Below are 23,260 nucleotides of genomic sequence, written 5' to 3'. Positions count from 1 at the left end.
TTTAAGTTTGATGTGTTGCCAACCTTGAGCATGAATTTATGATGATTAAATATGTTGATTTGTAAATACTTTGTAAATAGAAATTGTTTTGAATATGATTTGAAACTACAGTTGACATGACAAAATATGTTGTGAATTCTCATTAGCTTGTCTAGTGAGATAACTCCTCCACTTGATGGGGCGAGTTTCTTCCTCTCTGGCTTGCCAGTTGGGGAATGATGTGAATGAGTACTCATATATACTAGCTAGTCTTTCTTTCTCCCTTTTAGCCTTGGTTATTGGGAGAATGTGAAATGTCGTGGTGTACAACACGGCATCTATTTGAATTTTGGGTCATGGGTTCGACTGTGTGTATTGTTGGCAACGCCCTTTAAATTATGCATAATTTGATAAATTGTTATTGAAATAAATAATTTGTCAATGATTCAAAATTTTTTTCATTGCCTCGGAATTTAAAAGAAATATAAATAAATAGTTACTACTTGATCAAAATGTTATTCGAATGAATAATTTGCATGAATGAAAATGTTGATTTCTGGAGGTCATGGATTTTGAAGAATTTAGAAATTTTAAAATTCTATTTGTTATGAATTTTCAAGCATAAATTGTATTAAGTTTTAAATTATTAGTTTGTGCACCACTGAGTTCACCACTCAGCGATAGCTTGTTATGCTGTCGCAGATATCGAGACTAGAGGAACAGCAGATTGAGCTGCTGAGGCCAGGGGAGCTACCTGCTAGAAGTTAACGGGTATAATTTATACCCTGACTGTAAATATTCATTTTGATGTATGTATTGCACATAGTTATATGGACATGTAAAATCGGTCTTGAGCAGCTTGTACAAAGTTTGTATAAAGTTATAATATTTATTGTAGTTTGAAATTCTCTTAATGTAAATTTTGTAATGATGTATCTAAATTGTTTTGTTTCTAATGAAATATGAATGATATTGATTGACAGTATTTTGAGAATTAGTGAACTTGTGAATTTGAGAAATTGATTGAGATTGAGTATGAAATTGAAGCAGTTGTTGAGAAAAATTTTTAGAAGTGCTTTTTACAGGTATTTGAAAAACTGTTTTCTCAAAATACAGAGGGAACTCTGTCAAAATTTTTATAAAATTTGCGGAAAAAGAAAATGGGCTAAAATTTCCAACTAGATTTAATTTAACTAAATGTTTTAAGTACTTATTAGAAAATGCTCACCACTTGTCAAAAGTAAAAAAATTGTTTTAAAATCCCTTGTAGGGTACTTAATGAGTTATCGGTAGGTGAAGTTCAGTAGTTCATTAGGTATTCTACGGGATCATGTTATGCCTTACAGAGGGGTAAGGTGTGACATGTGTGGAAGCATGTGAAGGAGCGGAAGCATGAAAATTATTAGATTAGAACATTTAATTCAAAAAATTTTCTTCTAGGGTCTCATGCATCATGCAAGATTCATTATTTACCTATTGATTTCAATGTTCAATTGCATATTAAAACACTTTTAATATGTATTTGCATCTACATTTGCCATTTAAGATTTTAGAATTAACAAATTAATTCATTAGAACCCAAGATTAATTCAAGAACATGTGCACTAACTTTTTGATGCACTATAGATGTGTTTGGTACCTTTGGAAAGCACCTAGGACCCCAAATGTTGTCTCTCTAGTTTGTCCACACTAAGATCACCAATGGCAGCCCCTTGAACAGCTTCTAAAGCCTTGCCAACCAATTAGAAAATAGGGATTTGCCTTTAGAGAAGTTGTAGATGTATATTGGACACTAGAAATAATTTCTAGCAATTTTAATTCAAGAGAATATGGGCAACTCTCTTTGAATTGATGAGAGATGAAGAAGAAGAGACGAAGAGAGGCTTAGAGGCGGTGGCACATATGAGAGAATAATCAGATTGCATTTTCATTCTTTTATAACATCACATTATATAATTAGGTCATCATTTAAAACCCTTGCCACATGTCATCTTCTGATTACACCTTAATTTTAATTGACCTAATCACATTAAGCCAAGTGTCAAAGCTAGGTTTAATCTTGACTTTGATCATCTTACATGATTGGAAGACAAATGGCAAGCTTATATGATGCCATGTGTCACCATCTCATGGTGTCACATGTCACCCTGTGAAATGACCAAATTACTCTTGTATTGTAATTTTGAGTTCTCAACCCAAAATAATTATTTCTCCTCTTCTAATCAATTTATATCAAATATAAATTAATTAATTAATCTCTATTAATTAATTTCTCATAATTAAATTCATATTTAAACACTTTAAATATAAATTTAACTTATACTATACATCCAACAACCTAGATTTGGTTTCAAGTCATGCTAGGGACTTTGTAATCTAATTACAAACCAAACCTATTTAATTAATTAATTAAACTGTAACACCCTCCCCGTAGCAACTCCGTACATTCTACTGTTCCGGTGACCGGTGTCGGTCCGGACAGCTAGAACGTCCGAAAAAATATTTAAACTAAAGTCGGGAATCATAATTAACTCAAATATTAATAAGAAAAATTTAGTAAAAATTTTTGAAATAAAAGACAACCAAGTTAAATGAGCCGGTGCCCAAGCGAAGGGTAATCAGAGGGAAGTTGCGGTTCTCGCAACGAGGAGCCTTAGACCCGAGGGAAAAATTATAAAATAATTTTTGGGACTCCAGAAAAGGGTTATTGAGGTTCCCATGGCATTAGAATGCCAAGAAAATACCTAGAAAAATTTTTCAATCGGTATAGACAATTTTGACCCGTTAAGCCAAACGGAGGGCATTTTGGTCATTTTGCCTTCAGAGGTGATTTTTGGCCGACTTGTCCAGTTGAGTAAATAATTAATATGACATAAAATATGAATAAATATTACTAGAAATTAAATTGAAATTAAGTAGTGATGAAAAGAAAAAGAAAATACACTAAAATGCCAAATATGACATCATTATGATGTCATGTGAAAGTCTCCACCAATTATAATTTAACAACCATTTAAATAAACAATAAAAGAGGCTAAATGAAGACCAAAATAACTAAAATTTCCAGCAGCCCTCACCTTCACAAAGCTCACCCGTAGCTCTCAAATTCCTTAGCCAAACCTCCATTGATTTTCAACCAAAGCTTACTTTCTCTCTTCTTTTCACCATAAACCCTAAACCCCTTTCATTAAAAGTTGTCCACTCATCTTGGGAGAGTGTTTGGCAGCCTAGAAAGTGAAGGAAAGTGAAGTTTTAAGTGGGGAAAAAATCTGCCCTAATCAAGGTTAGTGCATTAGACACTTAAAACTTCTTAGTTTCATGAATTGTAACTTGTATTGAGTGAGAATTGCAACTAAAATAAACAAGAATTATGTGTACACATACTATGAATTTTTGGCAGCCCTTGTGAAGGAATTATTTTGATTGTTTTGATGGACTTAAAGTGGGCTATAGATCAAGTTTAAACCATGTGTGTATGTGATTATTGAAGGAGCTAGTAATTAAGGTGTTGTGAAAACCTATAATGGAACTAGGGTTTTGAAGAGTGAAAAATTGGCTTGGCTTGGGAAATTGTTAAAGCACATTTTAATGGTCAATTAGTGACCATTTTAGGTAAGTTGACCATAATTAGAACTGAAAAATAGTATGGTAAAGTGAAGGTGAAATCTGCCTTAGGGACAGCAGCAATGGACTGAGATTTCAGTCCAATTACACAGCCATAACTTTGGCTGTGTTGGTCCAATTGGTGTTTGGCCAATTGGACATGAAACTAGGCTTATAATGGCACATTTTTTCTGAAGAAACCATGCCCAAAAGACCAAAGCAAGAGGACCAAAACTTGGCCCCAATCCGGACACCACCAACCTCTGCGAAATTGACCAAATGAACAGTTAACTGTTCATTTGGCCATAACTCACTGTAGATTTGGTCAATTGACCTGAAATTTTTACAGCAACAAGTTAAGACATAGACAAACAACTTTCATGAAGAAACCTACCCCAAATTATGACTATAACCTAACCCAAATGGCAGTCACAGTTACTGTTCAAACCTACAACTCTGCAGATTTTGATTTGAGCAGTAATGTTTGGATGGCTATAACTCTCTCTAGAAAACTTGGATTTAGGCGATTCTTGAACCGATGGAAACCTAAGGTATGGTAGAAAATTTCATAAGAAGAAAGTTAGACCAAATTATGAACTTAACTTGATCAAATTACTGACCAAAGTTGGACCAAAAATCTGCTAGACCCAAAATCTCAGCATGAACAGTGCACGTGAACAGTAAACTTATTTTGGCCATAACTTGAGCTACAAAACTCCAAATGGAGTGATTCAAAAAAAGAAATTCAACTAGACAACATAAGGAACAACTTTCATGTTTACCATTTCCTCAAATTCCCACTGTAGAAATATCAAATGGAACAATAAAGATGAAGCACCAAATCTGAAAATTTTGTTCAATTAGCATTAAGCTTAGAAATGGTATTGGCAACCAATACCAACAAGTTTTAAATACAAAATGTGGTACGTTTGGGGTGTTAAAACCAATAAACCTATTTTCTATCCAAAAGTCAACATTTTTATTGACCAATGAGGTGAATAGTGACACCAAAACCAAAAAATTGGCAATTTTGCCAAAATGACCTAAGCTTTGAGAAAGTGACCAAAACTAACAAGTTTTGAATACAAAATATGGTATGTTGGGAGTATTAAAACCAATATACCTATTGTTTATGCAAAAGTCAACATTTTAGTTGACTAATGAAATGAATAGTGACATGAAAACTTGAAATTCAAAAATTGTGAAACTTAAAAATGCAAAATGCCCTAGTAGGCCTAATGTGATTGGTTTGGATAGTTTGGCATGCCAATAGGGTATTGTTTTAGCAGTACTGCGAAAGGAAAGGCTTTATGCCTGTATTCATGGCTTTATGCCCCGTATCCATGGCTTTTATGCCCGTATTCATGGCTTTTATGCCGATTATGTGATATCATGGCTCTTTAGCCATACTGACTGCATACGTGGTTGACGTTCTGCGTCCCATGGTATGACGGCCCGAGGCACCGCGGTGTCTAGTGCCAACAACCCGTTATCCAGTCCAGTCGTCCAGTATAGGTTACTTGGGCATGGAAAAGTATAACTGTAATTGAACTGATTGTTAAAGAAAATACGAAAATTAAATATCAGAAATGATTACGATAGAATACAAAGAAACTCAAGATCATGAAGAAAATAAATAAACAAAATGCATGAAGAAGTTAATAGCATAAAACGTAATTAGCCCTCGACTAAACATTAAGTTGGTAATTATTCAGTTTTTATGAACACAATGGCTAAGAAATTATGATTTTTATTTGCATATTATTTCTTTCTATTTTATTATTTGCACCACTAAGCTTTATGCTTAGCGCGCGTCGCTTTGCAACGCGTGAGTGCGAAGATCTCGATCGAGCCGGTGGACCACGATTGGGTAAGTCCATCCTGCGATTCGCATAGTGTCCGTGTCACCTCACAAACTCTGATGCATTGGTAGGACACTAGGTGTCATTTTGGTATTTTGTAATTGATCTTATTTTCTCATGTGTAAATGAACTTATGAAACGTAATTTGATGCTCATGTAAATAATGAGAATTGTGTTTGTAAATGAAAAAGTGAATGTTTATCTGTGATATATATATGATTATCACATGAAATGAATGATTGAGAAATGAATGTGAACTGAAAAATATTGAGATTTTGATAAATGGAGTTGAGATGAATGAATAAGAATATAGGAGGTGTTTTTCACAGGTTCCGAAGAACGGTTTTCTCTATTTTTAGCCGGTACTCTGCCGGATTTTCTTTAAAATTTTCGGAACCTCAAATAAATTACAATTTCAATAAATGAATTATATTTCACAAATTATTTTCAAAACTATGATAAAAATGAATTAAGATAAAATAGAGTGCTCCGGCACACTGAGTGGCATAACTTGCTCGGCTACACTGTAGTCGGGTAAGGGGTGTCACATTTAGTGGTATCAGAGCACGGTTTAGGCGTTTCTGGGCCTAGATTGAGTCCATACCATGCATTGCATTTGTAAGAGTCGAGGTGACACTAACGCAGATCTGTTTATCTTTCTTATTTTGAATAGGATATGGATCCTTCATCTCAGAGAGCCGTTGAGGAGGAAGTGGAGAGTCATGCTCCACCTGCAGCGGTGAGGCTGGGGCATGAGAGAATCTGCTCGCCACTCAAGCGAGCACCTGCCAGCCTCCACAGGCCATGTTTCAGAAAATGGCCGACTTCTTTAGACAAATGGCCGGGGTAATGCCAGCACCACCACCACCACCACCACCACCAGCTCCACAGCAGAAATCACACTTGGAAAGGCTAAGGAAGTTTGGAGCTGTGGACTTCTATGGCAAGAGAGAAGATGACTCTGTTGCAGCCGAAAATTGGTTGAACAGAACGGGCAGAGTCTTAAAACAACTCCACTGCACTCCAGAGCAAAACCTGGAAGCTGCCATATCCTTGCTGCAAGACGATGCATATGAGTGGTGGGACACTGTGTCCAGTGAAGTGCAGCCAGAAGCTGTAACTTGGGACTTCTTTCTCTCCGAATTCAAGAAGAAATATGTGGGTACTGTATACCTGGAAGAGAGAAGGAGAGAGTTTATTAACCTGAGGCAGAGGCAGTGGTCAGTGGCCGAATATGAAAAGGAATTCGTCCGATTAAGCCGCTATGGAAGGGAGATAGTCCCAAATGAAGCTGAAAGCCTTTTTTATTGTCACACCCCGGCTTAGTGGGCCCCAGCTCAAGCCCCTCTATGGGTGGCCATCTTGCCGGCGTACCCCTCTAGAGGCCGGCGATGCAACTCAAATCGGTACTGTCCACTTTGGTGGAGTTCAATCCCTTCGCCCTACAGAGCTAGGATTCGAACCCATATCACCTCACGGATTTGCTTCGCCTCTTACCAATTGAGCTGATGCAACTCAAATCGGTACTGTCCACTTTGATGGAGTTCAATCCCTTCGCCCTGCAGAGCTAGGATTCGAACCCATATCACCTCACGGATTTGCTTCGCCTCTTACCAATTGAGCTGCAGCTCAATTGGTAAGAGGCGAAGCAAATCCATGAGGTGATATGGGTTCGAATCCTAGCTCTGCAGGGCGAAGGGATTGAACTCCACCAAAGCGCATCTCGAATTTGAGTTGCATCGCCGGCCTCTAGAGGGGTACGCCGGCAAGATGGCCACCCATAGAGGGGCTTGAGCTGGGGCCCACTAAGCCGGGGTGTGACATAAACTCTTTAACTAATTAATTAAATCATATTTAACTTGGTGATTACTTGTATATGTGTGTGACTCACTAGGTCACTAATTGGCAATGAGATATAATACTAACTCTTAATATCATCAAAACTCTTTCTTACCATAAATGATTTCTCTAAATCATTTTAGGCACCTCATAGACTATGGTTAACACCTAGCATAGCATGCCATAGCCACCCAATTAGTAATAAGGAATACCTTAAATGAATCTTTAATCATATGTTACCATGCACTAGAATCTCTCTATTACAAAATCCCAATTCGAGCTGGAGTCATGGTTTATGTCAAACCCCATTTGCTATGAATATTATGCTCTCTTTTAATTCCAATTCTTAATTAAAAAGATTTTCTCATCAGAAACTCTTTTCTGATTAAATCTGTCTGTCCTGGCCAGGAACTTGAAACATCAAGAACAATTAAATGAACATAGGATTTGATCCCTATTTACTTAGGGTAACAGATTCCATCTTGATCAACACCTACCTCCATATATAACTAGTAGGAGCCAACACATGCCCATATACCCATACACAGTACAAGTATGAAAGCAGTATCAAACTCAAACTACTTATATAAAAGATAACTGCGTTATGTCAGGTCTAAAGATTATATGCACTGATATGATTTATGACAATGCATTGATAAGAGTAAACTCCATGTGCTTGTCATAAGTGTCACTGGTTCGGCCTACTTATCATGCATAAGTGCCTATCATGTTTGTTATATGGCATGAGACTCACCATTCCATCTTATTTACATCTCATATAAACAACTTGGGAACAAATATGATTATAATCTTTTTGAATAAGTTATGTCCTTATTGTGAAGTATCCTCGATTGTGAATCAATTTATGATACTTTGTACTAGAAATACTATCACTCATATTCTTAACAACTTAAGAATAGAATTTCTAACAAAATATCAATGGACCTTTTCTATTACACATAAATATATTATGGAAATGAAAAAGTGAAAATGCCTTTTATTAATAAAACATGTACAAGATACATACTAAATTATATGCTCTAGGGCATACTACTAACAATCTTCCACTAGCACTAGAGCCATTCATTACAATATCTTAGACCCATCTTTTCAAGATGTCGGTCTAACTGAGCTTGTGACATAGGCTTAGTGAATGGATCAGCTGGATTTTCAGCTGATGCTATTTTCTGCATAACTACATCGCCTCGTCCAACTATCTCTCTGATAATGTGGTAATGCCTTTCTATGTGTTTGGATTTCTAGTGAGACCGGGGTTCCTTAGCCTGTATGACTACTCCATTATTGTCACTGTGGAGTGGAACTGCTGACTCAATGGAAGGAACTACTACAAGTTCTGTCATGAACTTCTTTATCCAAATAGCTTCCTTTGTAGCATCTGATACAGCAATATACTCAGCCTCGGTAGTGAAATCTGTAGTCGTACTCCGTTTGGAACTCTTCCAACTGACTACACCTCCATTGCAAATGAACACATACCTAGAGGTAGACTTTCTATCATCGATATCTGATTGGAAATCAGAATCAGTATAACAATCCAATTGCAAGTCATCACCTCCATATATAAAAAATAAATCATTAGTTCTTCTCAAGTACTTAAGGATATTCTTGATAGCTATCCAGTGTTCCAAACCTGGATTGGATTGATACCTACTAGTCAAACTATATTCGGACTAGTACACAAATTGCATACATCAAACTTTCAATAGCCGAAGCATATGGAATACTGGCCATTTTATCTCTTTCTTCAGGTGTCTTTGGAGACATCTCTTTAGAAAGGTGGATACCATGTCTCACTAGTAACAATCCTCTCTTGGAATCAAGCATGTTAAACCTCTTTAACACCTTTTCCACGTATAGACTTTGGGATAAACTAATTATTCTTTTCGCTCTATCTCTATAGATGCGAATCCCAATAATATAGGTTGCCTCCCCTAAGTCTTTCATGGAGAATGTATTTGACAATCATACCTTTACAGCTGTCAACATACTTGTGTCATTACCCATCAATAAAATGTCATCCACATATAAGATAAGGAAAGTGACAGCACTATCACTAACCTTCTTATATACATATGCTTCATCCTCATTTTTGATAAAACCAAATGACTTAATGGCTTCATCAAAACGGATGTTCCAACTCATCGAAGCTTGTTTCAACCCATAAATGGATCGCTTTAGCTTACATACTTTGGAACCATCTTGGGATCCAAAACCCCTAGGTTGTTCCATGAAATGTTTTCTTCAATGTATCCATTGAGAAAAGCTGTTTTGACATTCATCTGCCAAATCTCATAACCATAGTATGCAGCTATTGCTAATAGAATCCTAATTGATTTAAGCATGGCAACAGGTGAGAAAGTCTCCTCATAGTCGATTCCTTGCCTTTGGCGAAACCCTTTCGCTACTAGCCTTGCTTTATAGGTCTCTACCTCTCCATCAGAACCAATTTTCTTCTTGAAAACCCATTTGTTCCCTATAGGTACAATACTTTCAGGTGGGTCAACAAGATCCCAAACTTAATTCTTATACATGGAATCAATCTCGGATTTCATAGCATCAATCCATTTTGAAGAGTCTATATCTGATATAGCTTCTTCATAGGTAAGTGGATCATCTCTATGATCAACTTCTTCATGAGTAAACAACTCTTGTTCTTCTTCATGAAGAAAACCATATCTCATTGGTGGATGAGATATCCTGGTTGATCTGTGAGGAATTACAGTAGATATTTCATCAACAGGTGTAGGTTGATTAGATGGATCTATATCCATCAGATCTGTTGGTTGGTTAGAATTCTCCAATTCTAACTCTATTTGCCTTCCTTTGCCTCCTTCTTGAACAAACTATTGTTTAAGAAATGTGGCATCTCCACTTACCATAACCTTTTGTGATGCAGGCAAATAAAAATAATATCCAAAACTCTCATTTAGATATCCAACAAATCAACCCTTTTCTGATCTGGTTTCCAATTTATCAGTGTTCAGTTTCTTGATATAAGCTGGACAACCTCAAATCTTAACATGCTTAAGACTTAGTTTTCTTCCATGCCATATCTCATAAGGTGTGGAAGATACTAATTTTGATGGAATCCTATTCAGAATATGCAAAGCTGATTCTAATGCAAATCCCTAAAAGGAGATTGGCATATCAGTATAGCTCATCATACTATGTACCATATCCAATAAGGTATGATTTCTCCTTTCAGATACACCATTCAACTGTGGTGTTCTTGGAGGAGTCAGCTGGGAAATAATGTCATGCTCTTTCAAGTATTCATCATATTCAGTACTCAAGTATTCACCTCCACGATCTGATCGAAGAGCTTTAATACTTTTTCCTGATTGATTTTCTACTTCAGATTTAAATTCTTTAAACTTTTTAAAGGATTCATATTTGTATTTCATCAAATACAAATACCCAAACCTTGATTTAACATCAGTAAATGTAATAAAATAATAAAAACCGCCTCTAGCCATTTCTCTAAATGGGTCACATACATCACTATGTATTAGCTTCAAAATATTTTCAGCTCTTAGCCCTTGTCCAACAAAGGGTTATCTGATCATTTTGCCCTGAAGGTAGGATTCACAAGTTGGAGTAGGTTTAGAACCCAATGAGGATATAATCCCCATTTTCTCTAGTTTTGTAATCCTATCTTCTGCAACATGACCTAATCTTAAGTGCCAAATATATTTTGAATTTGAAGCTAATACATAGTGATGTATATGACCCATTTAGAGAAATCCAAGCCAACATATTTATTTCCAAAATTAATATTGCAAATATCATCTGTGAAGAAAATTCATAGCCATTTCTAGTTAAACTAGATATAGAAATGATGTTTTTAAAAGTATCAGGTACATATAAAATATTATTCAAACACAAAACATGTCCAGACATGTAAAAAGATTTAGATCCTATGGCTAAAGCTTCAACAGTTGAGCCATTGCCAATCCGGAGTCTAACATCTCGAGAACGCAAGCTGCTACTGTTTACTAGTTCCGGCATATTATAAGAAATGTGAGAACTGTCACCTGTATCTAAAACCCAAGCTGTAGATTAACTATGAGCATCATCAACATCTAAATAACAAGATATAGATATACCTTCTGAAGGTGTATTCTTCTTGTCGTTCAGAGAAGCAAGATACTCTGAGCAGTTCCTTTTCACTGGGCCATCCTTCTGGTAGTGGAAACACTTTCCTTTGCCTCCATCAGCTTTGGTCTTCCCTTTCTGTTTAGCTATCTTCTTCGAAGGACCAGGAATTTGAGGTTTCTTTTTCTTATTGCCCTTTTTCTTGTCGGACTTTCTAACAGAAGAAGATGCAATCAAAGCTACCTCTTTTCCTTTATTGCCCAACATATTCTTTTGGGCAATAACCAACATGTTAAGTAGACTAGCCAAGGTGTATTCCTACTTAGTCATATGGAAATTTGCCACAAAATTCCCCAATGACTCAGGAAGGGACTAAAGGATCAAATCCGTCTGCAGTTGGAAATCCATGTTAAAGTCAAGATGTTCCAGCTGCTCAATAAGCCGAATAATCTTGTGGACATGATCCCCAATATTTTGTCCCTCAGACATCCTCATGCGAAATAGCTGCCTGGATATCTCATACCTGGCATTCCTGCTATGTTCACCATACAACTCTTGTAGGTGAAGGAGGATCTCACTTGCATATTGCATGTTCTCATGTTGCTTCTGTAACTCATTACTCATAAAAGCAAGCATGTAACACTTGGCTCTCATATCATGCTCCTTCCACTTGTCCAAAGTTTCATGTTCCTCTTGAGTGGCCTCTGGAGGTAATGGACCAGGAACCAGTGAGTCTAGAACATATCCTATATGTTCAAGGTTCAGGACAAGTTTCAAATTTCTTAGCCAATCAGAAAGATTAGGTTCTATCAACCTATTGTAATTAAGTATGCTCACAAGGATATTGGATGGTGGTGGTTGTGGTGTGCTCATTATTATCATAAAATAACCAGATTAATTAGTAAATATATCATGTATTTAACCAAAATGATTATGGTCTTTTAATCAAATTGGTCCTCCCACTAACTTAGCGAATCCTACACTTCCAAAGTAGAAAACGGAAATCCTAGTTGGATGGATTTCTAGTGGGTGATTGAATTCTTATAATCTTATTGATCATCCTCAGGCACATCCATTATTGGAATTACAATAAATTATAAGTGAGCAACTCCTTGCCCATCACATCTCATGTGAGGTTCAATCCTTTACCTAGCCCCTAATGCTCAAAATCTCAGCCACATCCATTATTGACTTATCTTGAATTAGTTAAGTTGATCTCATTGAGCCAGTAAATATGTAAATAATTTTAATGTCCTCAGGCAAATCCATTATTGGCCACCAAACCATTTACATATTTACAACATCTCATGCTTAACAATTATTCTTAAGAAAATCTCTTAAATTAATTGCATCATATGCAAGTATTTAAAATTTCTTAAAATAATTGCCTCAATGGATGGCCCATGATATAATTACCTTTAATTATACCATTTCCAACTTAATTATTTGTTTAGAAGATTTTGTGGTTGGCCTAATTACTATTATGGTCTCACTTTGTACATTATCCAATTAGCATGCATATATCATATACTTGCATACATTCCCATACATCTCATGCATTCATGGATAAACATATAAATATGGTATGATCATGGACTTTCTAAGGGGTTCAATTCTGAGCCACCAAGAATTGAATCAGGGAATTCCTAGGTGCATTTCATTCATTCATATCACAAGAGTTGCTGAAGGAGTACATAATCAACACTTAATATTGAATTCCTCCCACTAGTCCCACCAATGCTCTTGACCTCCTTGATCTTCTTATAATCCAAGTACATAGTAATCCTATGCATACCAAGGCGAATTTACAAGAACCAAATAAATGAAATTACAACCCAAAAATATTACAACCTTTATAATACATGCCACTAAAATAAATTAATTAATTTACAACTCAAAGAAACATAAAAGAAATAAATCCAATCACATTGGTCTTTTATTGTCCATGATCATCCATTATGCATATCACCATTTAACAATTAAATAAAACATACATACTAAGATTAAATTGAATATCTCATATTCAACTTAAAAATCCAGATTTGAATCTCATTCAAACAAATTTAAAAATTCAGATTTGAATCACATTCAAACAAATTTAAAAATTCAGATTTGAATCACATTCTAACAAATTTAAAAATTTAGATTTGAATCACATTCAAACAAATTTAATTATGTGATTATAATTCTAATTAAATAATTTAATTAGACATAGACATAATTATGGGCATTAAACATACAACAATTGCACAATTGAAGTTCATACCATGCGCACCATTGAGGTGCTCTTGAATCCGCCACCTATGGTGACTCCACCATGTGTGTCGCCACACATGGACATCCAACCAGCAATGATCAATCAATTTTTTAATCAAATCACACAATTAAATTTCATATTAAACAATCTAAATGGCAAATATAGTGGCTCTGATACCAATTGAAGGAGTGGAAGCATGAAAATTATTAGATTAGAACATTGAATTCAAAAAATTTTCTTCTAGGGTCTCATGCATCATGCAAGATTCATTATTTACCTATTGATTTCAATGTTCAATTGCATATTAAAAAACTTTTAATATGTATTTGGATCTACATTTGCCATTTAAGATTTTAGAATTAACAAATTAATTCATTAGAACCCTAGATTAATTTAAGAACATGTGCACTAACCTTTTGATGCATTGTAGATGTGTTTGGTATCTTTGGGAAGCACCTAGGACCTCAAATGTTGTCCCTCTAGTTTTTCCACACCAAGATCACTAATGGTAGCCCCTTGAATAGCTTCTAAAGCCTTGCCAACCAATTAGAAAATAGGGATTTGCCTTTAGAGAGGTTGTAGATGTATATTGGACACTAGAAACAATTTCTAGCAATTTTAATTCAAGAGAATATGGGAAACTATCTTTGAATTGATAAGAGATGAAGAAGAAGAGAGGAAGAAAGGCTTAGAGGTGGCGGCACATGTGAGAGAATAATCAGATTGTATTTTCAATTTTTCATAACATCACATTATATAATTAGGTCATCACTTAAAACCCTTGTCACATGTCATCTTCTGATTGCACCTTAATTTTAATTAACCTAATCACATTAAGCCAAGTGTCAAAGCTAGGTTTAATCTTGACTTTGATCATCTGACATGATTGGAAGACAAATAGCAAGCTTATATGATGCCATGTGTCGCTATCTCATTGTAATGATCGGGCTCCAACTTCTAGAGGAATTGTAGGCTTTGGCCATAACCTCATGGTTTTGTCCCATAGGTGGAATGGAGAACTTCCCAGAAGGTCACCCATCCTAAGATTTCTCTCAATCAAGCACGCTTAACCCTAGAGTTCTTCCAACTCTTCAAGCCATTCCATCAAAAGGCGCGACTCTAGTGATCAGTTCCCCCATTTTATATATCATTACTTTTTGAACCCAAGACCATCTCCGTGCTTTGCCAATGTGGGATTTGCTGAAGGGACCTTTCTCCCCCCCCCCCCTCCCCTTTCGAGACTCAGCGTCTTCGCTGAGGTTTGCCCCATCATCACCTAAGAGGACACGCGAATGGCTCTGATACTGATTGTAATGATCGAGCTCCAACCACTAGAGGAATTGTCCGCTTTGGCCATAAGCCTTACGGTTTTGTCCTATAGGTGGAATGGAGAACTTCCTAGGAGGTCACCCATCCTAAGATTTCTCTCAAGCAACCACGCTTAACCCTAGAGTTCTTCCAACTCTCTAGGCCATTCCACCAAAAGGCGCCTCTAGTGATTAGTTCCCCCATTTTATATATCATTACTTTTTGAATCCAATACCATCTTTGTGCTTTGCCGATGTAGGATTTGCCTAAGGGACCTTTTGGTATAAGGTCCCTTAGGCAAATCCCACATTAGCAAAGCATAGAGATGGTCTTGGGTTTAAAAAGTAATGATATATAAAGAATTGTAACACCCCCTACATGCATAGTCCTGTGCAAATCACTATTCCGATGATCGGTATCGGTCCGGACAATTAAGAGGATTAGAATCATATTTAAGTCACCTAGAAAAGCCCTGAACAGAAATTAGTAGTGATTATCAGAAGGTTAAATACAAATCAGAAAAATAGAACATAAAAGGTTAAATGAGTAGGGGGACACTGGGTGATCAAACCAGGAAGTGACTGCGACATCAGTCAAAACCCTAAATTCGTACGGGCATAGTGACACTGCAGGCCTAAGAAAAATTGCGAAGCTAAGAGAAATGTGAAAATCATAGGAAAAGGTAGAGAACTAGATCAAATAATTAGATTAGGGTTCCGAAAGAAACAATATTATTGGCAAACCGGATTAGACCAGTGAGAGGCAAATTGATCAATTCACCCCTAGAGGTGGCTCATGACTTAACTGTCCAATAAAATCTGAGAAATGAAAATTTTGAAATATAGAATTAAATTTAAGAAGTATGGAGAAAAAGAAAAGAAAAGGAAAAGAAAAAGAAAAGAAAAGAAAATAGGATTATTACATCATAGTGCTATCACCTACATGACTTCAAAATTAATTTCCCATTTGATTAAGAATTTGACCAAGTCCATTTTAAGGATAAATACTCATAAAAAGAAAAAAAATGAAAAGTTGTCTTCAACCTCCCTAGCCGTCCCTCTCTCCTCTCCCAATTCTCTCTCTAATTTTCTCCATGGAAGCTTGTTACCAAGCTTTCCAAACCCAAATTAAGCCATAAATTCTTGGTGAAAAACAATAGAAACTTCAAATGGAACCTCAAGAGGAAGATTAGAAGGTTAAGAATTGAAAGAAATTGAAGAAAAGAGGGGATACAATTCTGCTCACAAGTAAGTTTTTCTTTCTACCTTGTTTTGTTAAATTATCTTTGAATTAAGGTGGTCAGTGAGGTTTAAAATGGTTAAATGGTATAATTTAGAATGTGTTTGAATGGTGAGAAGTTAAGTCAAATTCGGATTGGTGAGGGGTCACTACTGGACAGCTTGACCTAGGTCCCTTTCAGGGACAAAAACTGTAATTCTTCCACTCCAATTTGTGTGAGGCCAATTGGAGATGAAAATAGTCACATAATGACACATTTTTTATATAGAAACCATGCCCAAAAAGTGACTCTAAGTTAGTGAACAATTAGGTCAAACCCGGAATTGATACACTGCCACTGTACAAAAATTACTTGGTCTAGGAAGGTCCAAATAACCTGATTTTTGTGGCATTGGAAAGATATGACATAACACTACAACTTTTATGAAGAAAATCAACCCAAATGCTGCCCATAACCAAGTTGAATTGCCACCCAAATTTGGGTCACCAAAACTGCCAGAACCAGAAATTGCCCAAAATTTCTGGGTTTGAATCAATCAGGTTAGCCTTAGGAAAATAGGCATAACTTGATTTATAAAACTCTAAATAGAGTAATTCAAAAAGGGAATTAAAGCTAAGACAATAAGGAACAACTTTAATGAAGGACGTTTAGCCAAATTTCCACAGTAACCAGACCAATGAAACAGTAGAAAACAATGACTCAAAACTGAAAATTTACAATTCCTCTTAGGAGACTTAAAAATTGAATTGACAATCAATGCCAATAAAATTAATACCCAAAATGTGGTATATGAGTGCAATTAGAATTAATAAACCTATTAAGTATGGAAAAGTCAACATTTTGACTTGAATAGTACCACTATACACAAAAATATGAAAGACTCGAAATTATAAACTGTAATAGGTAGAATAAGTCTGCAAAGAAATTGTTGGAACTTAAGTATTAGAAATGGATACTGAAGCACTTTAAATTTATGTATTTCAGTTAAAAAGGGAATCTTCGAAGGAGAAACGAAAGGTGGAGTAAATTAGTCAACAGAGAGGTTTGTGCACAACTAGTTTTACATTGTTAAAGTTTTGCATATTTTATTTGGTTAAAGGATTTTAGTTTCTTTATGTATTATGTTTACCAATTATTGAATTTATTTCAATAATTATTGAAATGTGTTATGGTATAAATGAGTTTAGTTGTGGGAAAATGATTACGTTATTATTTTATTTTTGATATGGATTGAATGAATCCAGTTTCAGAAATTTGTGATTAAAATGGGATTTGCATGGGAAAAAAAATACAAATTGATTTTTTGAATTATGATGGGCATAAAAATTATTGGATATTGGAATTGACATTGAATTGAATAGTGTTGTGATTTATGCTCACAAAAAAGACAAAGAGATTCATTATATTATTTTATATCTCACTATAGATAGGTTATTACCCATCTCTTTCATTTGTTGAGGAGACAATGGAGTTAATTTTGTTTTGATTACCACGGTATATGCACAGGCTTAGATTCTCCTCTTATTAGAGGTTAGATCTAAGTTTTTCATTGGCCCTTGCAGAAGTTGCATTATTGTGGTGTGTACTGTACACGATGATTCGACCTCCCTGACCATAGGGAGTTAGAATCCCGATTCGATCTCCCCGACCATAGGGAGTTAGAATCACCCTGAAGATGGCCTTTACGGATTAGTCTTGCATAGTTAGTAAGATGAAGAATGGGTTTTAAATAGTAACAATTATGATTTCAAATGGGAGTTATGCATAATTGATTTTATTGAAATTAAGATTTGTTTCCATAAATTACTGGAATTACTTTAAATGTTTAGTTATGATTTGATAAATTGAAATTCTTAAGCAAAGTCTTTTTAACAAATGATTTATTTTATTGGCAACGAATATTTTGATTTTTGGAATTTTGATTGAATTTCAAGATTTCCCAATTTTTTGCTAAAATTTTGACAAGGTATTGTATATTATATTTTAAATTATAGTTGTGCACCACTGAGTTCACCACTCAGTGATAGCTTTTATATGCTATCGCAGGTGAAAGTAAAGATAGAGCAGTCGAGTGAGATTTCCGATAGCTACGCCTTGAAGACTCATTGGGATTAGTTTTGGGTATATTAGAGGTATACTCTTGTACATTAGAGTTTGATGTATGCATGTAATTATATGTCTGTATATTGTTTGAGCAGTTATACAAAAACTCTTGTAATATTATTTTGTTATGTAATGAAATCAAATTATTATAATCTTAATTTGAGAATTTCTTTACTTGTATATTGTTGTAATATTAATTTTATTTTCCTAATGAGTATGGTATTCAAATTTCCTCTTGAGTTTTGAACCCATGTATGGCTTGAAAATTGAATTGAGTTGATTGTGTTGAATTGGGATATGAAAATGATTTGTATGGAAGTTGTGGTTGAGAAAACATATTGGAAGTGTTTTCCTTTTGGATTTGAAGAACTTTTTTCTCAAAATACAGCGAGCACTCTGCCGAAATTTGGAAAAATTTTTACAACACTAGATTTTAATTGAGAATTTGATTTATGACTTAGTGTCAATTAAAGGTTTTTAATACTTGATAAAAATTACCCACCAACTTAAAAATGAACGGAAATTGTTTTAAAATCCCTTGTAGTATATTTAATAGATTACCGATAGGCGAAGTATGGTAATTCATTAGGTGTACAACGGGATCATGTTATGCCTTATGGAGGAGTAGGGTGTGACACTCATGGTGCCACATGTCACCCTGTGAAATGACCAAATTACCCTTGTGTTGTAATTTTGAATTCTCAATCCAAAATAATTATTTCTCCTCTTCTAATCAATTTATATCAAATATAAATTAATTAATTAATCTCTATTAATTAATTTCTCATAATTAAATTCATATTTAAACACTTTAAATATAAATTTAACTTATACTATACATCCAATAACCTAGATTTGGTTTTAAGCCATGCTAGGGACTTTGTAATCTAATTGCAAATCAAATCTATTTAATTAATCAATTAAACTCTTTAACCAATTAATTAAATCACATTTAACTTAGTGATTACTTGTGTATGTGTGTGACTCACTATGCTCATCACTAATTGGCAATGAGATATGATACTAACTCTTAATATCATCAGAACTCTTTCTTACCATAAATGATTTCTCTAAATCATTTTAGGCACCTCATAGACCATGGTTAACACCTAGCATAGCATGCCATAGCCACCCAATTAGTAATAAGGAATACCTTAAATGAACCTTTAATCATATATTACCATGCACTAGAATCTCTCTGTTACAAAATCCCAATTCGAGCTGGAGTTATGGTTTATGTCAAACTCCATTTGCTATGAATATTATGTTCTCTTTTATTTCCAATTCTTGATTAAAAAGATTTTCTCATCAGAAACTCTTTTCTGATTAAATCTGTCTGTCCTGGCCAGGAACTTAAAACATCAAGAACAATTAGATGAACATAGGATTTGATCCCTATTTACTTAGAGTAACAGATTCCATCTTGATCAACACCTACCTCCATATATAACTAGTAGGAGCCAACACATGCCCATATATCCATACACAGTACAAGTATGAAAGCAGTATCAAACTCAAACTACCTATATACAAGATAACTGTGTTATGTCAGGTCTAAATATTATATGCACTGATATGATTTATGACAATGCATTGACAAGAGTAAACTCCACGTGCTTGTCATAAGTGTCACTAGTTTGGCCTACTTATCATGCATAAGTGCTTATCATGTTTGTTATATGGCATGAGACTCACCATTCCATCTTATTTACATCTCATATAAATAACTTGGGAACAAACATGATTACAATCTTTCTAGATAAGTCATGTCCTTATTGTGAAGTATCCTCGATTGTGAAGTATCCTCGATTGTGAACCAATTTATGATACTTTGTGCTAGAAATACTATCACTCATATTTTTAACAACTCAAGAATAGAATTTCTAACAAAATATCAATGGACATTTTCTATTATAGATAAATATTTTATGTAAACAAAAAAGTAAAAATGTCTTCTATTAATAAAACATGTACAAGATATATACTAAATGATATGCTCTAAGGCATACTACTAACATGTAACATCCTCACTTTAGCTAGTCTGTACGTTCTACTGTTTCAGTGACCAATGTCGATCCGAACAGCTAGAATATCTAGAATTATAATTAGACTAGAGTGAGGAGTTATAAATAAACCAAATAATGATAAGAAAAATTGAGGAAAATTTTTAGAAATGAAATGCACTAAGATTAAATGAGCCGCAACCCTAGCGATGAGTGACCTACGGGAAATTGCTGTTTTCACAGCTAATAGCCCTAAACCCGAGGAAAATTCTGTGACATAGTTTTTGGGACTCCAGTGAAGAGTTATTGGGCCTTAGATGGCATTAGAATGCTAAGAAAATACTAAGAAAACTTATTCAATCGGTATAGACGATTTTGGCTCAATAAGCCAAACGGAGGGCATTTTGGTCATTTCGTCTTCAGAGATAATTTTTGGCCAACTTGTCCAATTAAATAAATAATTTATATGACATAAAATATGAATTAATATCGATAAATATTTAACTAAAAATAAATAAAGGAAGAGGAAAGAAAAAGGACTTTAAACTTAATTATTACATCATCATGATTTAATAAAAATTGTGTTAGCCAATCACAAGCCAACAAACACATTTCTAATACATTAAAAAGGGAAAAAGAAGTCAAAAATGGGAAAAATAATCTACCCTCTTCCTTCCTTCTTTAGTCGAACCACTCTCTCACTAGAAACCTTTATTGAAGCTTTCATTGCAAGCTTAACTCCCACTTCATTTCACCATAAAATCACTCACTCCCTTCACTAAAATTTCTCCTCACACCTTAAATCACCTCTAGGTAGAAATTAGAAGAAGAAAAAAAAAAGAGGTTTTGCAAGTGTGAGAAACTCTCCAACAAAGGTTAGTGTCATACCTCTCTTGCTCTCTTCTTGTTTCATGCTAAGATCTCAAATTCAACTAAGAATTGTGGAAAAAGAAAGCAAAATATACATGTTATAGCTTCACTAAATTTCGGCAGCCAATAGAGGGTGAGGGTTTTGAGGATTTAGTTGAAATTAAACTTGTATATTTAATATCAATTAATGGATATATATGAATTGGAGTTGAAATCTTATGAGCTTGCACGAATTGAAATTTGAGAATTAGGGTTCTTGAACTAAATTGAGGGGATCTGTGCTTTGAGGGTAAATTAGTGTTTTAATGGTCAATTTGTGACCATTTATGGTGAACTGAACTTAAATTAGAGTGAGTTGTGGCATTAAGAAGTGAATTGGTATGCTACCCCTTAAGGTGCCACAATATTGGACTTGAGTCAAGTGTGTTCATAGGGTTATAACTTGAGCTGTGTTGTTCTAATTGGTGCAAGGCCAATTGAAAATGAAACTAAACACAAAATGGCACAACTTTGGTGAAGGAACCCTGCCCAGAAAACAAACCTAAGTGGCCCTAAAAATTGACCTAATCCGGGTGACTAATATGCTGTCCCTGGAAAATGACCAAATGAACAGTGTTTGTTCATTTGGTCATAATTCAGTGTAGAAAAGTCAATTAACCTGAACTTTATATCAATGAAAATCTTAGACAATTTAGGACAACTTTCATGAAGAACACAACTCCAAATTCTGACCAGAACTTAATGAAATTGCTCACCAAATTCAGGACACCAAAACTGCCAAAATGGGATTTTGCCCAGAAATCTTGGGTAGATACCAATCCGGCCAGTCTTAAAGAAATTAGTATAACTTGAGCTAGAAAACTCCAAATGGAGTGATTCAAAAAGGAAATTAAAGAAGAGATAATAAGGAACAACTTTGAAGGAGAGAGTTTGGTCAAATTTTTATTGTAGCAAGGTCCAATGGAATAGTAAACATGGACCTCAAATTTTGAAAATTTGAAATAAAACCTAGAAGGCTAGGAATTGAATTTGGCAATTAATGCCAACAAAAATATAATGCAAAATGTGATATCTTGGTGAACTTAGGCTCAAAAAATCTATTTTAAATTAAAAAGTCAACTTTTGAGGGAAATAGTCATGTGAATAGTGACCTCTGCACTACAAAAATAAATAATTAAATAATTAACTTTGTAAAATGCCCTAGTATGCCTAGAATGATTGGTTTGGATAGGTTGGCATGTCAATAGGGTTCTGTTAGTAGTACTGCATATGACTTCATGCCATTTTGTGTTTTATGGCCTTTCATGCCATTCTATGATATAATAGCCTTTGGCTATTTTGATTGAAATTACTATACTTGGTTTCATGCCTAATAATTATTACAGCTTGTTAGCTGTTCTGTTACACACCGGGAGACACATTGTGACCGATGGTGTGACGGCCACGGTACTTGGTACCCAATGCTAGTTTACTCGTTTATCCAGTCCAGTCAACTAGTATAGGTTACTTGGGCAATTAAAATAAATCTTACTAAATTTTAATCAAATAATTAACATAAAAAGTACCAAAATACTACAAATAATTGTCAGAAACTTAGTCTGCATAAAATGTAAGCATACATTCTGCATATCCATTTTATTTTAGCTATTTTATTTTATTACTGGCACCACTAAGCAGTATTGCTTAGCGCGTTGCTTTTGCCTCTCGTAGCTACTGGAGATACGAAGCACGAGCCCAGTAGACCCCAGACTGGGTGAGAGTCAGATTTGCTAGTATCCTGTGTCACCTTTCATCTGCATTGTATTTTGGTAGGGCACTAGGATTCTCTTTTGTATTTTTTTCAATTGTATTTTGTATTTAGATTTTCATGTTATCATGTAAATTATAAAAACTTGTATTATTTTGTATTGTAAATTAATGAAATTAAGAATTGGCTTCATAAATTTGAGTTTGAATTTAATTATGTATGATATGAATTGAATGAATGAAAATTGTTGAGAAATGTTGAGATGATGTTGATTGTTTGGAGTTGAGAATGATTGGAAAAATATTTGGAAGTATTTTCTACAGGTTCCAAAGA

Source organism: Hevea brasiliensis, chromosome 18 (genome assembly GCF_030052815.1).
Source record: "Hevea brasiliensis isolate MT/VB/25A 57/8 chromosome 18, ASM3005281v1, whole genome shotgun sequence".
Classification (NCBI taxonomy): Eukaryota; Viridiplantae; Streptophyta; class Magnoliopsida; order Malpighiales; family Euphorbiaceae; genus Hevea; species Hevea brasiliensis.
The sequence above is the reverse complement of the archived record's forward strand: the minus strand, read 5'-3'. Positions refer to the sequence as shown.